Here is a 7624-nt window from a genome sequence, read left to right on the forward strand (position 1 = left end):
TTCCACTTTCAATTTCGAAAATTATCAATCAATTTTTAAAATGTTTTGACATCTTTCTAATTAATTTTCGAAAATTCTCTTCCCTCCTCTCACATCCTTCTATTTATGGAGTACTACTCCTTCTTAATGCACAATTCGAACTCTATCTAATCAAGTTCGAATTCTTCTACCTTCTTCTTCTATTTTTCTTTTCCTCTGACACCTCAAGGAATCTCTATACTGTGACATAGAGGATTCCACATTTTCGTGTTCTCTTCTCTTTCATATGAGCAGGAGCAAAGACAAAGGCATTCTTGTTGAAGCTGACCTGAACCTGAAAGGACCTTGAAGAAAAAGCTAAGAGAAGCTAAGGCTCACTCTCTGTTGACGACCTGACCGAATTCTTCAAGGAAAAGAACCCATGGCAGCCGAAAACAACAACAATGCCAACAATGCAAGGAAGGTGCTGGGTGACTTTACTGCACCTACTCCCGACTTCTAGGGAGAAGCATCTCTATCCCTGCCATTGGAGCAAACAACTTTGAGCTTAAGCCTCAGTTAGTTTCTCTAATGCAACAGAATTGCAAGTTCCATGGACTTCCATGGAAGATCCTCATCAGTTTTTAGCTGAGTTCTTGCAAATCTGTGACACAGTCAAGACTAATGGGGTCGACCCTGAGGTCTACAGACTGATGCTATTCCCTTTTGCTGTAAGAGACAGAGCTAGAATATGGTGGACTCACAACCTAAAGATAGCCTGGACTCTTGGGAAAAGTAGTCAATGCCTTCTTGGCAAAGTTCTTTCCACCTCAAAAATGGAGTAAGCTTAGAGTGGAAGTCCAAACCTTCAGACAGAAGGATGAGAATCCCTCTATGAAGCTTGGGAAAGATACAAACAATTAATCAGAAAATGTCCTCAGACATGCTTTCTGAATGGAGCATCATAGGTATTTTCTATGATGTCTCTCTGAATATCCAAGATGACTTTGGATAGCTCTGCTGGAGGATCTCTCATCTGAAGAAGACGCCTACAGAGGCTCAGGAACTAATTGAAATGGTTGCAAATAACCAATTCATGTACACTTCTGAAAGGAATCCTGTGAACAATGGGACAAATCAGAAGAAAGGAGTTCTTGAGATTGATACCCTGAATGCCATACTGGCTCAGAATAAGATATTGACTCAACAAGTCAATTTGATTTCTCAAAGTCTGTCTGGAATGCAAAATGCACCAAGCAGTACTAAGGATGCTTCATCTGAGGAAGAAGCTTATGATCCTGAGAACCCTTCAATGGAAGAGGTGAATTACTTAGGAGAACCCTATGGAAACACCTATAATTCTTCATGGAGAAATCACCCAAATTTCTCATGGAAGAATCAAGAGAGACCTCAACAAGGTTTCAATAATAAGTAGTAAGGTGGAAGAAACAGGTTTAGCAATGGCAAGCCTTTTCCATCATCTTCTCAGCAACAGACAGAGAATTCTAAGCAGAACCCCTCTGACTAGCAAACCATGGTCTCTGATCTAATCAAACCACTCAAAGTTTCATGACTGAAACAAGGTCCTCCATTAGGAATTTGGAGGCACAAGTGGGATAGCTGAGTAAGAAAGTTACTGAACTCCCTCTAGTACTCTCCCAAGTAATACAGAAGAAAATCCAAAAGGAGAGTGCAAAGCCATAACCATGGCCGAATATGGAGAGGAAAGAGCGGAGGTGGACGCCACTGAGGAAGACCTCAATGGGCGTGCACCAACCTCCTCTGAGTTCCCCAATGAGGAACTATGGGAATCTGAGGCTCAAAATGAGACCATAGAGATTCCATTGGACTTACTTCTGCCTTTCATGAGCTCTGATGAGTATTCTTCCTATGAAGAGGATGAGTATGTCACTGAAGAGCAAGTTGCTAAATACCTTGGAGCAATCATGAAGCTAAATAACAAGTTATTTGGAAATAAGACTTGGGAAGATAAACCTCCCTTGCTCACCAAAGAACTGGATGACTTGTCTAGGCAGAAATTACCTCAAAAGAGACAAGATCCTGGGAAGTTTTCCATACCTTGTACCATAGGCACCATGACCTTCAAGAAGGCCCTGTGTGACTTAGGGTCAAGTGTGAACCTCATGCCTCTCTCTGTAATGGAGAAGCTAGGGATCTTTGAGGTACAAGCTGCAAGAATCTCATTGGAGATGGCAGACCTCAAGAAAACAAGCTCATGGACTGTAGAGAATGTTTTGGTAAAAGTTGAAGACCATTACATCCCTACTGATTTCATAGTCCTAGAGACTGGGAAGTGCATGGATGAATCCATCATCCTTGCAGACCCTTCCTAGCCACAGCAAAGGCTGTGATTGATGTTGATAGAGGTGAACTAATCATTCAAGTGAATGAAAAATCCTTGGTGTTTAAAGCTCAAGGATATCCCTCTGTCACCATGGAGAAGAAGCATGAAGAGCTTCTCTCAAATCAGAGGAAACAGAGCCCCCACAGTCAAACTCTAAGTTGGTGTTGGGAGGCCACAACCAAACTCTAAGTTGGTGTTGAACCCCACATTCAAACTCTAAGTTTGGTGTTGGGAGGTTCCCACATGCTCTGAGTATCTGTGAGGCTCCATGAGAGCCCTCTGTCAAGCTACTGACATTAAAGAAGCGCTTGTTGGGAGGCAACCCAATGATTATATTTTATCTATTTCCCTTTGTTATTTTATGTTTTTTGTAGGTTGATGATCATAAGAAGTCACAAAATCCATTGAAAAAGCAAAAACAAAATGAAAAACAGGAAGAAAAACAGCACACCCTGGAGGAAGAACCCACTGGCGTTTAAACGCCAGTGAGGCTAGCAGTTGGGCGTTTAACGCCCAGTCTGGCACCATTCTGGGCGTTTAATGCCAGAAAGGGGCACCAGACTGGCGTTAAACGCCAGAAAAGGGCAAGAACCTGGCGTTAAACGCCAGGAATGGGAACCAGCCTGGCGTTTAACGCCAGAAATGGCTCAAAACGTGATTTTGAGCAACATTTGGTGCAGGGATGACTTTTCCTTGACACACAGGATCTGTGGACCCACAGGATCCCCACCTACCCCACACCACCACTCTCTCTTCTTCCCCCATTCACCAATCACCTCAATACCTCTTCCCCAAAAACCCTTCACCTATCAAATCCCATCTTTCTCTTAACCACTCACATCCATCCTTCATAAACCCACCCCAACCTCACCCTTCAAAATTCAAACCACTTTCCCTCCCAAACCCCCCAATGGCCGAACCCCTTCTCCCCTCTCTCCTATAAATACCCTTCTTCACTCCTTCATTTTCACACAACCTAAACACCACTTCTCCCCCATCTTTGGCCGAATACACTAAGCCATTCCCTTCCTCCTCATTCTTCTTCTTCTACTCTCTCTTTCTTCTTTTGCTCGAGGACGAGCAAACCTTTTGAGTTTGGTGTGGTAAAAGCGTTGCTTTTCGTTTTCCATAACCATTTATGGCATCCAAGGCCGGAGAAACCTCTAGAAAGAGGAAAGGGAAGGCAAAAGCTTCCACCTCCGAGTCATGGGAGATGGATAGATTCATCTCAAGGGTGCATCAAGACCACTTCTATGAAGTTGTGGCCTTGAAGAAGGTGATCCCGAGGTCCCCTTTTCACTCAAAAAGGGTGAATATCCGGAGATCCGCCATGAGATCCGAAGAAGAGGTTGGGAAGTGCTTACCAACCCCATTCAACAAGTCGGAATCTTGATGGTTCAAGAGTTCTATGCCAATGCATGGATCACCAAGAACCATGATCAAAGTATGAACCCGGATCCAAAGAATTATCTTACAATGGTTCGGGGGAAATACTTGGATTTTAGTCCGGAAAATGTAAGGTTAGCATTCAACTTGCCCATGATGCAAGGAGATGCACATCCTTACACTAGAAGGGTCAACTTTGATCAAAGGTTGGACCAAGTCCTCACAGTTATATGTGAAGAGGGCGCACAATGGAAGAGAGATTCAAGAGGGAAGCCGGTTCAATTGAGAAGGCATGACCTCAAGCCCGTGGCTAGAGGATGGTTAGAGTTTATACAACGCTCAATCATTCCCACTAGCAACCGGTCCGAAGTTACTCTAGACCGGGCCATCATGATTCATAGCATCATGATTGGAGAAGAGATAGAGGTTCATGAGGTTATAGCCCAAGAACTCTACAAGGTGGCGGACAAGTCTTCCACCTTGGCAAGGCTAGCCTTTCCTCATCTCATTTGTCACCTCTGTTATTCAGTTGGAGTTGACATAGAAGGAGACACCCCCATTGATGAGGACAAGCCCATCACCAAGAAAAGGATGGAGCAAACAAGAGACCCCTCTCATCATGAGATCCCTGAGATACCTCAAGGGATGCACTTTCCTCCACAAGACTATTGGGAGCAAGTAAACACCTCCCTAGGAGAATTGAGTTCCAACATGGAACAACTAAGGGTGGAGCACCAAGAACATTCCATCCTCCTCCATGAAATTAGAGAAGATCAAAGAATCATGAGAGAGGAGCAACAAAGACAAGGAAGAGACATTGAGGAGCTCAAGCACTCCATAAGACCTTCAAGAGGAACAACAAGCCGCCATCACTAAGGTGGACCCGTTCTTTAATCTCCTTGTTCTTTATTTTCTGTTTTTTCGAAAATTATGCTTTGTGTTTATCTATGTTTGTGTCTTGTGATCATTAGTGTCTTAGTGTCTATGCCTTAAAGTTATGAATGTCCTATGAATCCATCACCTTTCTTGAATAAAAACGTGCTTAAATTGAAAAGGAAAGAATTGCATGAATTTTGAATTTTATAATAGTTTAATTATTTTGATGCGGTGGCAATACTCTTGTTCTCTGAATGTATGCTTAAACAGTGCATATATATCTTGAATTTGTGGTTCATGAAGGTTGGCTCTTGAAAGAATGATGAAAAAGGAGACATGTTACTGAGGATCTGAAAAATCATTAAAAATGATTCTTGAAGCAAGAAAAAGCAGTGAATACAAAAAAAAAAGAGAGAAGGAAAAGAGAAAAAGAAAGAAAAAGAAAGAAATAAAGATGTGATCCAAGGCAAATAGAGTGTGCTTAAGAACCCTGGACACCTCTAATTGGGGACTTTAGCAAAGCTGAGTCACAATCTGAAAATGTTCACCCAATTATGTGTCTGTGGCATGTATGTATCCGGTGGTAATACTGGAAGACAGAGTGCTTTGGGCCACGGCCAAGACTCAATAAGTAGCTGTGTTCAAGAATCATCATACTTAACTAGGAGAATCAATAACACTATCTGGATTCTGAGTTCCTAAAGAAGCCAATCATTCTGAATTCCAAAGGATAGAGTGAGATGCCAAACTATTCAGAGGCAAAAAGCTAAAAGCCCCGCTCATCTAATTAATACTGATCTTCATAGATGTTTTGGAGTTCATTGCATATTCTCTTCTTTTTATCTTATTTGATCTTCAGTGCTTGGGGACAAGCAACAATTTAAGTTTGGTGTTGTGATGAGCGGATAATTGTACGCTTTTTGGCATTGTTTTTAATATGTTTTTAGTATGATCTAGTTAGTTTTTAGTATATTTTTATTAGTTTTTAGTTAAAATTCACTTTTCTGGACTTTACTATGAGTTTGTGTGTTTTTCTGTGATTTCAGGTATTTTCTGGCTGAAATTGAGGGATCTGAGCAAAAATCTGATCCAGAGACTCAAAAGGACTGCAGATGCTGTTGGATTCTGACCTCCCTGCACTCGAAGTGGATTTTCTGGAGCTACAGAAGCCCAATTGGCGCGCTCTCAACGGCGTTGGAAAGTAGACATCCTGGGCTTTCCAGCAATATATGATAGTCCATACTTTGCCCAAGATTTGATGGCCCAAACCGGCGTTCAAAGTCACCTCAAGAAATTCCAGCGTTAAACTCCGGAACTGGCACCTAAATGGGAGTTAAACGCCCAAACTGGCATAAAAGCTGGCGTTTAACTCCAAGAGGAGTTTCTACACGAAAAATGCTTCATTGCTCAGCCCAAGCACACACCAAGTGGGCCCGGAAGTGGATCTTTATGTCATTTACTCATCTTTGTACACCTTAGGCTACTAGTTTTCTATAAGTAGGACCTTGTACTATTGTATTTGACATCTGGGTAGCTATCTTTGAGTTTTATGCTATCTTAGATCATTTGGGAGGCTGGCCTCACGGCCATGCCTAGACCTTGTTCTTATGTATTTTCAACGGTGGAGTTTCTACACACCATAGATTAAGGTGTGGAGCTCTGCTGTACCTCGAGTATTAATGCAATTACTATTGTTCTTCTATTCAATTCCGCTTGTTCTTTGTCCAAGATATCACTTGTTCTTCAACTTGATGAATGTGATGATCCGTGACACTCATCATCATTCTCACTCATGAACAAGGTGACTGACAACCACTCTTGTTCTACAAGCAATCAAAGCTCCAGTGAATATCTCTTGGATTCCTGATAACACGATGCATGGTTGATCGCCTGACAACCGAGTGCTCGCCTGACAAACGAGCCAGCCATTCCGTGAGATCAGAGTCTTCGTGGTATAGGCGAGAACTGATGGCGGCATTCAAGAGAATCCGGAAGGTCTAACCTTGTCTGTGGTATTCTGAGTAGGATTCAATGATTGAATGACTGTGACGTGCTTCAAACTCCTGAAGGCGGGGCGTTAGTGACAGACGCAAAAGAATCACTGGATTCTATTCCGGCCTGATTGAGAACCGACAGATGGATAGCCGTGCCGTGACAGGGTGCGTTGAACATTTCCAATGAGAGGATGGGAGGTAGCCACTGACAACGATGAAACCCTTGCATAAGCTTGCCATGGAAAGGAGTAAGAAGGATTGGATGAAGACAGTAGGAAAGCAGAGAGACGGAAGGGAAGGCATCTTCATGCGCTTGTCTGAAGCTCTCACCAATGATATACATAAGTATCTCTATCTTTATCTTTATGCTTTATTCGTTTATCACTATACCCATTTGAGTCTGCCTGACTGAGATTTACAAGGTGACCATAGCTTGCTTCATACCAACAATCTCCGTGGGATCGACCCTTACTCACGTAAGGTATTACTTGGACGACCCAGTGCACTTGCTGGTTAGTTGTGCGAAGTTGTGTTTATGCCATGGTATTGAGCACCAAGTCTTTGGAGCCATTACCGGGGATTATTTGAATATGGACAAAGTAGTGATCACAATTTCGTGCACCAGAAAGCTCTATGTGATCTTGGAGAAAGTATCAACCTAATACCTGCATCCACTATCAAAAAGCTTGGTTTGACTGAAGAAATCAAACCAACCCGGATATGTCTCCAACTCGCTGATGGCTCCATTAAATACCCATCAGGCGTGATTGAAGACATGATTGTCAAGGTTAGGCCATTTGCCTTTCCCACTGACTTTGTGGTACTGGAAATAGAGGAGCACAAGAGTGCAACTCTCATTCTAGGAAGACCTTTCCTAGCAACTGGACGAACCCTCATTGGCGTCCAAAAAGGGGAATTAACCTTGAGAGTCAATGACGAGGAGTTTAAGTTGAATGTTGTCAAAGCTATGCAGCATCCAAACACCCCAAACGACTGCATGAGCACTGATATTATTGACTCTCTGGTGGAAGAGGTCAATATGACT

At 42.7% G+C, this 7624-nt stretch overlaps 1 non-coding gene across 1 annotated transcript; it reads right to left on the reverse strand.

Moving 5' to 3' along the window:
* Positions 1 to 801: 801 nt before the first annotated feature.
* Positions 802 to 907, reverse strand: LOC130984138 (small nucleolar RNA R71). The gene has a single exon (XR_009088090.1). It is a non-coding gene; the product is annotated as a small nucleolar RNA R71 (small nucleolar RNA).
* Between the last annotated feature and the right edge of the window lie 6717 nt (positions 908 to 7624).

The sequence above is a fragment of the Arachis stenosperma genome, chromosome 5, assembly GCF_014773155.1.
Source record: "Arachis stenosperma cultivar V10309 chromosome 5, arast.V10309.gnm1.PFL2, whole genome shotgun sequence".
Lineage (NCBI taxonomy): Eukaryota > Viridiplantae > Streptophyta > Magnoliopsida > Fabales > Fabaceae > Arachis > Arachis stenosperma.